This window comes from Microcaecilia unicolor, chromosome 11 (assembly GCF_901765095.1).
Source record: "Microcaecilia unicolor chromosome 11, aMicUni1.1, whole genome shotgun sequence".
Classification (NCBI taxonomy): Eukaryota; Metazoa; Chordata; class Amphibia; order Gymnophiona; family Siphonopidae; genus Microcaecilia; species Microcaecilia unicolor.
This window is the reverse complement of record NC_044041.1, coordinates 50,795,528-50,808,258: the sequence shown is the minus strand read 5'-3', so window position 1 is coordinate 50,808,258 and position 12,731 is coordinate 50,795,528. Positions and strand designations below refer to the sequence as shown.

Genomic DNA, 12,731 nt, shown 5'->3' with positions numbered 1-12,731 from the left:
CCATACCGCCCCCCTCTCTCGGGGTTGCTATCTGTTTATATGGTATTCTAGGTTTCTTCCCCTGCCACAAATATGTTTGTATTAAACGCTGCAATTGTTTTTCATCTCTATGTTTCAGGAAAAGGGGTAATTGCTGGAAAATATAAAGCCATCTGGGAGCTATCATCATATTGAATAATGCTATTCTACCCCAAACAGAGAGTGGCAGTTCTCTCCAAATCAACAGCTTGCTCTTAGTCATCTCCATCAATGGGGCAATGTTCTCTCTATACAAGGAGGTTCCTGTATTGGTAATATACACCCCCAAATACTTCATTTTTGTTACCTCCCATCTAAGAGGAGTTTCCCCCTCCCATTGCTGATCGGCTTCAGTGCCCATAGACATCGCACAGGACTTAGAGAGATTAAGGCTAAACCCAGACAACCTCCCATATTCCTTTATCAGTGTCAGGGCTGCTTGGAGGGACTCCTTTGGCCTGGTCAGCACTAGAAGGACGTCATCTGCGTAAGCCAGTGCACGGGTCTCCTGTTCTCCCACTTGCACTCCTCTGATTCTGGGGTCATAATTTAAAAGACGTAACAATGGTTCTAGGGTGATATCGAACAGGAGTGGTGATAAGGGGCAGCCCTGTCTCGTTCCCCTACCTATCTGGAATCTTGACGAGAGCCCCCCGTTAGCTGTTATATGTGCTTCCATACCAGTGTATAAAGCTCCTATTGCCTGTTTTACCCCAGAAGGGATCCCAATCCACTCTAACACCTGAAATAGAAAGTCCCAACCTACCCTGTCAAAAGCCTTGGTAGCATCTAGACTTATCAATACTCCGGGGATCTTCTCTGTTCGACATTTTGCCATTGCAAGCAAAACTCTCCTGATATGTAACACTGAGTGCCTATTGGGAAGAAATCCCACCTGTGCTGGCCCGATCACACTGGGTATACACTTGTTAAGTCGTGTGGCCAAAATCTTCGCTAGGAGTTTGATATCTACGTTAATTAATGATATAGGCCTGTAAGACTCTGGCTCTTCAGCAGCCTTTCCAGGTTTCAACAGTAATGATATGCAAGCAGTATTTTCATGTAATGGGAACCTCCCTTCTTGGATTATCGCTTGGTGGTATTCAAAAAGTGGCCGTATCAATTGGGGTTGCAGTATTTTATAAAATTCCCCGGAATATCCATCCATCCCTGGTGCCGAATATGACTTTAACCCTTTTATAGCTACAGATAGCTCTTTGGGCAGGATGGGAGCCCCTAAACATGCTATATCGGAATCTTCAAGTTTTGGCATTTGGGCTTTTCTAAGAAATTCTTTTATATGTGTTTCCCTTATTGTCTGCTCAGCGGTGTATAGTTGTGCAAAATGCTCCTGAAATATTTGAAGGATCTTATCTGGGCTATTGGTGAGGTTACCTCTCTTGTCTTTCAGAGCCGATATAGTTCTTCCTCCCCCCCTTTTCCGGACCACCCGGGCCAACATGCTCCCCACTCTGTTTCCAAATCTATGGAACCTGTATTTCATGAAAGTCCTGTTTTTTACTGCTCTTTCATGTAACAGTGAATTTACGGCTGCCTGAATGGACTGATATGCTTCCCTGTTCCCTGTGTTTTGCCTCTCCATGTATCGACGTCTGGCCTTCTGTAGTTGCCTATTCAGATGTAGAAGTCTTATTGCATTCTTTTTCCGTTTATTCGCTACATAGGCAATTAGATCCCCTCGGAGTACCGCCTTACCAGTACACCAGAACAGTTGTGGATTGGATTTATGTTCACTGTTAAATAACTCATATTCTTCCCACTTTTTAACCAGGTATTTTTGGAAAGATTTATCTTTTATTAAATGATTGGGGAATCTCCATTGCTTGTGCAATTGAAAATTTTTTGGTGCCCCTAATTCCAGCCAGACTGGGCTATGGTCAGAAATCAATATCTCTTCTATCTTTGCTTCTCGGACACACTGAAATAGAGCTGGTGAGATAAACATATAATCTAGTCGGCCCCATGTCCCATGCGCTCTAGACTGATGTGTATATTCTCTTGAATCGGGGTGCAAATTTCGCCATGCATCTATCACAGAGAGAGAGTTACTGAATTCTTTCAATACTCGTGTCCCTTTTCTGCCCTCCACACCCTTGTGTCCCTCCCCCGAGTGATCAATTGTAGGATCCATTAGCATATTCATGTCGCCTGCAACTATCAAGTGTTTATTTTCATATGGAAGCAGGCGCCTTACCAATTCAGGGAAGAAGGAACTCTCGGGTGGTGTGGGCGCATAGATATTTAACAAATATAATTCTCTCCCCTGTACCCACATTTTCACCAAGATAAATCTTCCATTGGGATCTTGTAAAACTGTCTCTACTGTGCAGGCGAGCTGCCGGTGAATGCAGATTGCCACTCCTCCCTTCCGCCCATCCGGTGACGCATAGATTACCTGGCCTACCCATCCCTGCTTGAGTTTTTCATGCTCTACATCTGTTAGTTTCGTTTCTTGCAAGCAAGCAATGTCTACATTGAGACGCTTTAAGTGTGCTAGAATCTTTTTCCTCTTAATAGGAGATGATATGCCCCCTACATTCCAGGTGACTAACTTACAATGTGTTATCTCTTAAGTATGCTAACTCTACAACAGCATGCCTTAAAATTCCAGCCCCTGGGTCCCAGCCCCTGCCCAGTAGCTGTATGTATTGTATCTTCTTTTTAGTACCATTATTTTGACTTAGACATCTTGCCCACATTTTTTCCATTTGTGTGGCCTGTGAGAGAGTCCTGTTCTTTGTAATCCCCCAACCCTCCCTCCCTATGTGTTGTATCCCACTGATACCCCAGTTCCCCCCATCCATTAACCTTCTCATATTGAGAATCCCTTCCCTCTATCTTAAGTTCTCTACTTCCTACGTTGTAAGCCCGCTATGTCTCTCGTCCCCTTCAACCCTCCCACCCCCCCCATCTCAGCTAGGATTCCCCCCCCCCCCCCCCCCCCGACGATATAATTGTACCTATCTTGCTATTTCAACTGAGGAACCTCCTAAACAGCCAACAATACAATTGTAATTTTTTAACATAACAACTCTTGCTCTACAACTTTTTTGTCAAAGACAACTTAACTTGCATGATTGCATCTTCGTCATAGTGAGGAAGCTGCAAGCAGAGCACCATCTTCTGCTCCTCTCTGCATTCTTATGGTTGTTGGATCATGGTGGTGCTTCAATTGGTGCATTTAGTTCAGAATCTACAAACTGCTGAGCCTCTGTGACAGAGTGGAATGAGCGCCATCGATTTCCATGTTGGATCTTCAGAACAGCCGGGTAGATCAGCATGAATCTTGCTTTCCTGCTGACCAACGATGTGCAGAGAGGGTGGAACCGGCGTCTTTGTTCCTGTACCCCAGCAGAGAAATCTTGAAAAATTTTTATCGGGGCGTCTTCATATCTCAAAGTTTCTCTTTTCAGTCTAAAGCCCCTCATGATTTCCTCCTTGTGCAGAAAATTATGGATTTTAATTATCACCAGTCTGGGTCTTTGTTGCCCTTGTTGCCATCGACCGAGCCTATGGGCCCGTTCTATACATAGTTCTCCATAGCTGTCTGACAGGGCTAACTCTCTCTTAAGCCAGTTTTCCAACAGGTGCCCAAGTGATTTTTCAGGAATTGTTTCAGGCAGTCCAACAATTCATAGGTTGCACCTCCTTGCTCTGTTCTCCATGTCCTCAATCTTGTCTTGCTGTGCTTTGAGTTGTTCCATCATGCGTGTGATATCTTGGACATTCTGCACTCTCATGTCTTCCGCCGTCGAAATTCTATTTTCCGCCTCTCCCACTCTCCTCACCGTGTCAGCCATGGTGGCTTCCAGGCTGCTCATTTGTCGCTCCAACAAGTCAAATCTTGGATTCAGTGCTGCGCTGACCGCCATAGTAATCTGCGCTAGTTGTTTTTCAGAGAAATCTCCCAACTTTTCAAGTTTTCCTTCAGTCATCTTGTCCCCTAAAGGTGGAGGGGAATTTTTCCCTTTATCGTATTTAATCCCGCTTCTAGTTGTTCCGGTTGGTTTGGGTTTCAAATATTGCTCCATGCAGAATATGCTTCAATCTATCACTGATCCCTGCGCGCTTAATTTCGTGGAGGTAACTTTTTTTTTATCCGGTGGTATTATAGTTATATGCACAGCCAAGCTTTAATGCTCTTATAGAAATGATCATTTAAGATATGATGATTCATTAAGTTAACTCCTCATGTTGTTTCTGTCCTCAGAACCAGTTCCATCTGGATATCTCCATTCAATTATTGCTCAAGTTGTGTCCGTTATTTGATTTGTCTGCAGTTCTCCTTGTTAGTGTATAATAATTGTGTCAACTCTGTTTAGTGGCTGCCATAAACCGGTTGCACTTGGTTATGTTGAATTGCTGCTGTTGTTTAATGCCGGTATGCTGATTCTCTATGGGCCGGCGTCGCCACTTCCTAACAGTCAAGGATTGTGGAACAAGCTTTTTATTGAATGCCCACGCTGCAGTAAGCTGTGCTAGTCATACTCTAAAGTAAGGATGAATGTTCTTGTCCTTTTGCATTATTTTTCCACTTGTGGGCTCTCGATGTTTCAATTGCCCGGTTCTGTGTCTACTCGCCAGAGGGGGAGTGGGGGCAGGGGAAATATAAGCGTTATCAGTTTCTCCCGCTCCCTTTACGCTGATGTATTCCCAATCTCCCCGATACCTTGCTTCCTCGTTCTTACACTACTCGCTGATCTTCCGCGCAGGTGTTTCCAGACATTCTTTCAATCAGTACTCTGGTCGCCATTTTGTTTCGGACCGCGTGCTCCGCTCCCGGCGTTTTCCACGCTTTATGTAGTGCGTTGGGAGGTCTGCGGTGTTGTCCTCCAGTTCTGGGAGGTTCCGGACATCGCCAGAATGCTGTTTGGAGGGTCCAAAGAGTGGGGGAACAAAGAGCCCTATAGCGGGTATTGCGGAGCTCCTCTAGACCGCGGCCATCTTGCTGCGCGGCTCCGCCGGAAGTCCAGACATACTGCTGTAATGTCAAATAGCATCTGCCAAGTAGGCCAACCCTGATTCCAGCTGGGCATTATGGCACCCGTCTTGTTTTGCAGACTGATGCCACTTCAAGCATGCTCTTGCCACAAACGAACTGCACACTGGCTTGAAGGTCCAAAGAGGCTACTTCAAAGGCTTGTTTCAGCGAGCCTTCAAGCAAGTGGTCATTAGTCACCTCCATAACCAGAGAGTCCACCCAGGGAAGGTAAAATTATGTATAATCATACCTGATAATTTTCTTTCCATTAATCATAGCTGATCAATCCATAGACTGGTGGGTTGTGTCCATCTACCAGCAGGTGGAGATAGAGAGCAAACTTTTGCCTCCCTATATGTGGTCATGTGCTGCCGGAAACTCCTCAGTATGTCGATATCAAAGCTCCATCCGCAGGACTCAGCACTTAGAGAATTACACCCACGAAGGGACACTCTGCCCAGCTCACCACCGCCGAAACGGGGGAGGGGAATTAACCCAGCTCATCCCCACACAAGTGGGGGAGGGGAATCCGTCCAGCTCATCCCCGCGGAGCGGGGGAGGGACACCACACCCGCCGATGCGGGGGGATCTGGCTTATCCTGCAACCGCAACCGCGGGAGGAGCTGACTGACCCTAACACCGCCGAAGCGGGAGGGGTACAAAACTGCCCTACAGCCGCACGAAGCGGGAGGGAGTGCCGGCAGAATTTATGTCTCAATCCAGCCCCGTAAAACGGAGGGGAGAGGAATGCAGCAGCTCACTGTAACACAAAGTCGTCTCAACTCTTGAAGAATCCAAGTGAAAGAAGAACTTGAACACGAAGTCCTCCTGAAGTAACTGAAGGCTAAACTTGAACCTAAAATTCAACCAGAATATAAACAGTACAGATATCTGGGAGGGGCTATGGATTGATCAGCTATGATTAATGGAAAGAAAATTATCAGGTATGATTATACATAATTTTACCTTCCATATCATCAAGCTGATCAATCCATAGACTGGTGGGATGTACCGAAGCAGTACTCACCCAGGGCGGGACATAGAAATCCCTGACCTCACCACTGAAGCTCCAAACCGAGCCTCCGCCCGTGCAGCCACAGTCAAACGGTAATGCTTGGAGAATGTATGAGCCGAAGCCCACGTTGCCGCCTTGCATATCTCTTCCAAGGAGACGGATCCGGCCTCTGCCATCGAGGCCGCCTGAGCTCTCGTGGAGTGAGCCTTCAGCTGGATAGGCGGCACCTTCCCCGCGGCCACATAAGCCGCTGCAATGGCTTCCTGGACCCATCTTGCCACTGTAGGCTTAGCAGCCTGCAGACCCTTACGAGGACCTGCAAACAGGACAAACAGATGATCCGATTTCCGGAAATCATTGGTCACTTCCAAGTATCTGATGATGACTCGTCTCACATCCAGATATTCAAGAGCGGAGTACTCCTCTGGGTAGTCCTCCCTACGAAAGGAAGGGAGACAGAGCTGCTGATTCACATGGAAGCGAGAACCAATCTTGGGCAGGAAGGAAGGCACTGTGCGAATAGTCACTCCTGCCTCAGTGCACTGCAGAAAAGGCTCTCGACATGAGAGCGCCTGGAGCTCGGAAACTCTTCTGTCTGAAGTGATAGCCACCAAAAAGACTGCTTTCAACGTCAGGTCTTTCAGAGATGCCCTCGACAAGGGTTCCAAAGGCGGCTTCTGCAATGCTCTTAGCACCAGGTTGAGATTCCACGCAGGCACCACTGAGTGCAGAGGAGGGCGCAGGTGAATAACTCCCTTGAGAAAGCGCACCACATCTGGCTGCGAAGCCAGGGAAGCACCCTTCAGGCGGCCCCTGAAGCAAGCCAGAGCCGCTACCTGGACTTTAAGGGAACTGAGCGACAGGCCTTTCTCCAGACCTTCTTGCAGGAACGCCAACACTGAAGAAATTGGAGCAGTGAAGGGAGAAAGTGAGCCTGCTTCACACCATGCTGCAAAGATACGCCAAACCCTGGCGTAAGCAGTAGACGTAGAGCGCTTCCTCGCTCTCAGCATAGTGGCGATGACCTTGTCTGAGAAGCCCTTCTTCCTCAGACGCTGCCGCTCAATAGCCAGGCCGTAAGACCAAAGGGAGAGGGATCCTCCATCACCACGGGACCCTGATGTAACAGGCCCTGCTCCACTGACAGCCGCAGAGGATCGTCGACTGAGAGCCTGAACAAGTCCGCATACCAGGGACGTCTGGGCCAATCCGGACCCACCAGGATTACCCTGCCGGGATGCTTTGCCACCCGGTCTAGCACCCTGCCCAACATGGGCCAGGGCGGGAACACATAGAGGAGCTCTTGTGTCGGCCACTGTTGGAGAAGAGCATCTACTCCCAGGGATCGAGGGTCCCGTCCTCTGCTGAAAAAGCGCGGCACTTGGCCATTGGCCGATGACGCCATCAGATCTAGGCTCGGCTGGCCCCAGCGCTTCGTGATGTCCAAGAACGCCTGAGCAGATAGTTGCCACGCTCCGGGCTCCAAGGTATGGCGACTGAGAAAGTCCGCCTTGACATTCATGACTCCGGCAATGTGGGCCGCTGAAAGCTGCTCCAGGTTCGCTTCCGCCCACTGGCAAAGACTCATAGCCTCCTTGGCTAGAGGAGCGCTCTGGTACCTCCCTGGCGGTTGATATAGGCCACAGCCGTGGCATTGTCCGACAGGACCCGTACAGGCTTCAACACGAGTACCGGGATGAACTCCAATAACACCAAGCGAATGGCTCTGAGTTCCAGGAGGTTGATAGACCACTTGCCTCTGCAGGAGACTAGAGCCCCTGCGCTGTCCTTCCCAAGTAGTGGGCTCCCCAGCCCAACAAAGAGGCGTCTGTCGTGACGACAATCCACTCCGGGGTCACCAGAGGCCATCCTGCAGACAACTTGCCTGTCTGCGTCCACCAGCTCAGCGCCTTGCGCACTGCTGGGTCCACGGGAAGGCGCACAGCATAATCCTCCGACATCGGAGTCCAGCGCAGCAGCAGAGATAGCTGTAGTGGTCTCATATGAGCCCTGGCCCAGGGCACTACTTCCATCGTGGCCGTCATAGAGCCCAACAGCTGCACGTAGTCCCAAGCCCGAATAGGAGAGGCTACTAGGAACTAGTCCACCTGAGCCTGAAGCTTGACAATCCGATTGTCTGGCAGGAACACTCTGCCCACTTGGGTGTCGAATCGAACTCCCAGATACACCAGGGACTGAGTCGGGCGCAGCTGGCTCTTCTTCCAGTTGATGATCCATCCCAGGGAGCTCAAAGAGCAACTACCCGGTCCATAGCTTTGCCGCACTCTGCATAAGAGGGGGCTCGGATCAACCAGTCGTCCAGATAAGGATGGACTTGTACTCCTTCCTTTAGCAGGAAGGCCGCTATGACCCCCATTACTTTGGAAAAGGTCCGCGGAGCAGTAGCCAACCCGAAGGGAGGGCTCTGAACTGGAAATGTCGTCTCAGGACTGTAAAACGCAGAAAGCGTTGGAGAGGAGGCCAGATGGGAATATGCAGGTATGCTTCCTTGATGTCCAAGGAAGCCAAGAACTCTCCTGCCTTCACTGTCGCTATAACAGAGCGGAGAGTCTCCATGCGAAAGTGCCTCACTTTCCAGGCCCGATTGACCCCTTTGAGGTCGAGGATAGGCCGGACAGAACCTCCTTTCTTTGGAACCACAAAGTAAATGGAGTAACGTCCCTTGCCAATCTGATTTTTTGGCACCGGAACGACCGCACCCAGGCGGATCAGGTTGTCCAAGGTCTGCTGCACTACCACAGCTTGACCGGAGACTTGCAGGGAGAGAGTACAAACCCGTCTCTTAAGGGTTGGCAGAACTCTAGCTTGTAGCCGTCTCTGATGACTTCCAGCACCCACGCGTCTGAAGTTATAGTGGTCCACTCACCCAGAAACGAGGACAGCCGTCCTCCAATCTGCACTGGGGCGTGGACCAAGGCCCCGTCATTGGGTACGAGACCCTGGGGGAGGACCGGAGGGAGCACCTCCGGGACGGCGGTCTCTGCGAAAGGAATGCTGCTTGGGGGAGAAATTCCTCTTGAAGGAAGAGGGGGCAGAGGAACCCGACTTGCCCGGGCGGTACCGACGGGCTTCCAGCAACCGTCCTCTGGAGGTACCGGGACGAGTACTAGCCCGAGCCCTGACCTCTGGTAATTTCTTGCCCTTAGACGTGCCGAGATCGGTCACGATTTTGTCCAGCTCGACCCCAAAGAGCAGCTTGCCTTTAAAAGGCAATCTAGCCAGGCGGGATTTAGAGGCGTGGTCAGCAGACCAATGTTTCAGCCAAAGCCACCGCCGTGCAGAGACTGTCTGAGCCATGCCTTTAGCTGAGGCTCTCAAGACATCATACAGCAAGTCTGCCAAATAGGCTAAGCCCGATTCCAGGGCCGGCCAATCAGCCCTCAAGGAAAGATCCGAGGGGGAAGCCCGCTGCACCATAGTCAGGCACGCCCTGGCCACATAGGAGCCGCAAACTGAGGCCTGCAAACTTAAAGCAGCTGCCTCAAAGGACGACCTTAAGGCCGCCTCCAATCTTCTGTCTTGGGCGTCCTTTAGGGCCGTGCCACCTTCCACCGGCAACGCCGTTTTCTTAGTCACCGCAGTGATTAAAGAATCCACGGTAGGCCACAGATAGGCCTCAAGTTCACTCACAGCCAAAGGATAGAGGCGGGACATAGCCCTAGCCACTTTAAGGCTCGTTTCCGGGACATCCCATTGAGCCGCAATTAAGGTGTGCATGGCATCATGCACGTGGAAGGATCTAGGCGGGCGCTTCGTCCCCAGCATAATGGCAGAGCCAACAGGGGCTGAGGGAGAGACGTCCTCCGGAGAGGAAATCTTCAAAGTGTCCATGGCCTGTAAAAACAGGTTGGGCAAATCCTCTGGGCTAAAAAGCCGCGCTGCAGAGGGGTCATCCGCTCCATCCGAGCGGGGATCTATCTCCTCCAAGGAATCCGCAAAGGACCGTTGGGAGACCTCAGACACGCTGCCCTCATCTACATCGGAGGAGACAAAGTCCTCCAAGGCCTGGAAATCAACCCGAGGGCGTTTACCTCTGGGAACCTCAACCTCTTTATCAGAAGAGGGAGCAGGGGCAGCGTTTGCATGAGGAAAGCCTGATGCAGCAGCAAAACAAACTCGGGGGAGAAACCCCCCAGACTGTGCACTTCCGCAGCCTGGGCAACAGCCCTAGACGCACTCTCAACCGGCGCTCGCAATAGCGGGGGAGAGACATGCTGCGCATCCAAAATGGCGTCCGTCGCGAAACTCCGCGAAGGAGCCGCGCGGGAAGAACGGCGCTTAACTTTAGCCGCTTTTGTGCCGTCGCCCAAATTAAGGGCGTTCATGGCATTAATGTCTCCAACCTCAAGGGCGGCCCACGAAGAAGCCGTCCGAGCCGCGTGGCCGGCCAAGATGTCGGAGGCGAGGAGCGGGGGATGGGCGTTTATGGCGGGAAAAAACCGCCACGCCGGAGGAACGACCGGGACATTCATCGGTCACTAAACTGTCACCCATCAAGGGCGAATCAGGTTGTAAAACCCCCGCATCCCCTCTAGAAGCGCTCCAACGATCCGGGGAGCGACCCTTTGCGCCCTCGCCCTCCGACGCCATATGCCACGAGGAGAAGAATCGGGGAACCCCCTGCCCGCTATAAAAAGGTAAAATTACCTGCTTGCCGCTCCGAGCTGTAACGAACTGGTGTCCCAGTGAGTAGCTGCAATGAACGTTTAAAGAAACGTCGAATTAAACGCCTTTAAAGACGTTTAAAAATATATATATATATTTTTTTTAAACGGAGCCAGCGGGAGGGGGGAGAAAAGGAGGGACCTGGCACCACCAGGTTTGCACTTGCTCAAAAGAGCCCTCAACCCCAGGCCTCAACAAAACCTAAGGATTAGGCTTGGAGGCCTAGCCAGAGCTGCTGCTGTGTGTGACCACCACCTGCTGAGATAGAGAACATACTGAGGAGTTTCCGGCAGCACATGACCACATATAGGGAGGCAAAAGTTTGCTCTCTATCTCCACCTGCTGGTAGATGGACACAACCCACCAGTCTATGGATTGATCAGCTTGATGATATGGAAGCTGCAATTTATCTTTCTCCTCCAGAACTAATGGGTATAGAGACGAGCCATGGATATTCCCACTCTCAGTCCACGTCCAGCGAGACCCATTCTGCTACAATCAGGTCCTGAATGTCTGGATGTATTGGAAAGGCCTTAGAAGGACATCTAAGCTCCCTCATGATCAACGAAGATGGAACACCTGATACCGAAGCAGCAGGCTCCTCAATGGAAAGCACCACCAGTGCATCAGAAATAAAAGTGCTGAGCTCCCCTTTATGAAACAACCTCAGTACTTTCAAATCATCCCCCTCCTCAGGAGGGAACTCTCCCTTCTATAACGTTTCCTCAACGATGGCTCCTCTGAACAGACAGGTAAGGCTACATCAGATAAGGAAGAAGAAGATAGCCTCATTTGCCCACTCCTGGAAGTCTAAACGAGATCTCTTAGGAGCCGGAGGGGCAACGAGGTAAGAAACTGAAACACCTTGTAGCAATTGAGTGTCCCTGCTTCAGTAAATAGGTCTGGTGTAAGAGTAATATAAAATCCTGAAAAAGCAAAGTTCCTGATGCAGCTGAATGCTCTGTCAAGCCCTAAGACTGTAAAATGGCAGCTGTGCCCTAAGCATGACCAGACAGAGGCTGCTCCTCACTGCCAGCAGGCCCTGACAAAATGGCACCCATTCCAACGCTCTCCTGCATCAAACTGTACACTGGCTCTGCTGAAGAGCCCAAAGATCCCAACATACTCGGATGCTGCACCAAATCCAAAGATGTTCTACCACCAACCTTTTCCTCCGCTTCCCTCAAGATTTCAAGCCTGAATGTAGTACAAAGCCCTGACGCCAGCCAGCAAGTCTCACAGTAGAAACACCGATGCTGGCCGGCGGGTCCCACAGCAGGAATATCGCTTAGTACTTCCCAAGATCTGACACTCATCCCAACTTTCACAAGAGCAGCACAACATGTCCCAAGCAGTTGAGTCAGGATTCCTCCCCTGCACCAAGTAGAAATTGCAGCCCTCCAAGTGGTTCTGAGTTAAACTTTAGTTGGACAAACCACTGCCGGCTGCTCACCCCAAGCTCAGTCTCCATAAGTGTTACCACAGATGAGAAAGGCTTAGGACTGTCCCATGATCTCCAGAAAACCTCTTCTCCTTTCTTTCTTTTTTTTTTTTTAAGGTTGTTGTGCTGGAAAAGGAGAGCTCCACAGGAAACAGGGGAGAGGTGAAGGGTGGGAAGAAGTAAATTCGTGTGGCACCAGAGACAGGGATCTGAAGACCTCCAGACATAACCCTGCAGACTCAAGCTACCCGAAAAGTTCAACTGGGGACCAGTTGATCAACTGAACCAGGACCAAAGCACTCTGAACCAGAGGCTGAAAAGTGTGTTCATCCACCTGCTAGAGATTTAAAATATTGAGGAGATGGACTGGATGCCAAGAGAAATATGTCTTAGCTCAGTTTTCAGTTCTCTCCAACTGCTGGTTGATGGACAACTATCCCACAGGTTCTGGAATTGTGGGAAGCTATGTAATGGAAGAGTCAGTTTTCACTGGGATCCAGATGCCTGTCTCAGGAGTTATGGAAATAATTCTATAAGCAGCCACCCACAATTAGGCAGCAAGTACATAT

The 12,731-nt window shown here is 50.2% G+C and overlaps 1 protein-coding gene across 3 annotated transcripts in view; it reads right to left on the bottom strand.

Moving 5' to 3' along the window:
• The window catches only part of EP400 (E1A binding protein p400), a 401,921-nt gene that overhangs the window by 286,528 nt on the left and 102,662 nt on the right, over positions 1-12,731 (bottom strand). The window lies entirely within an intron of this gene.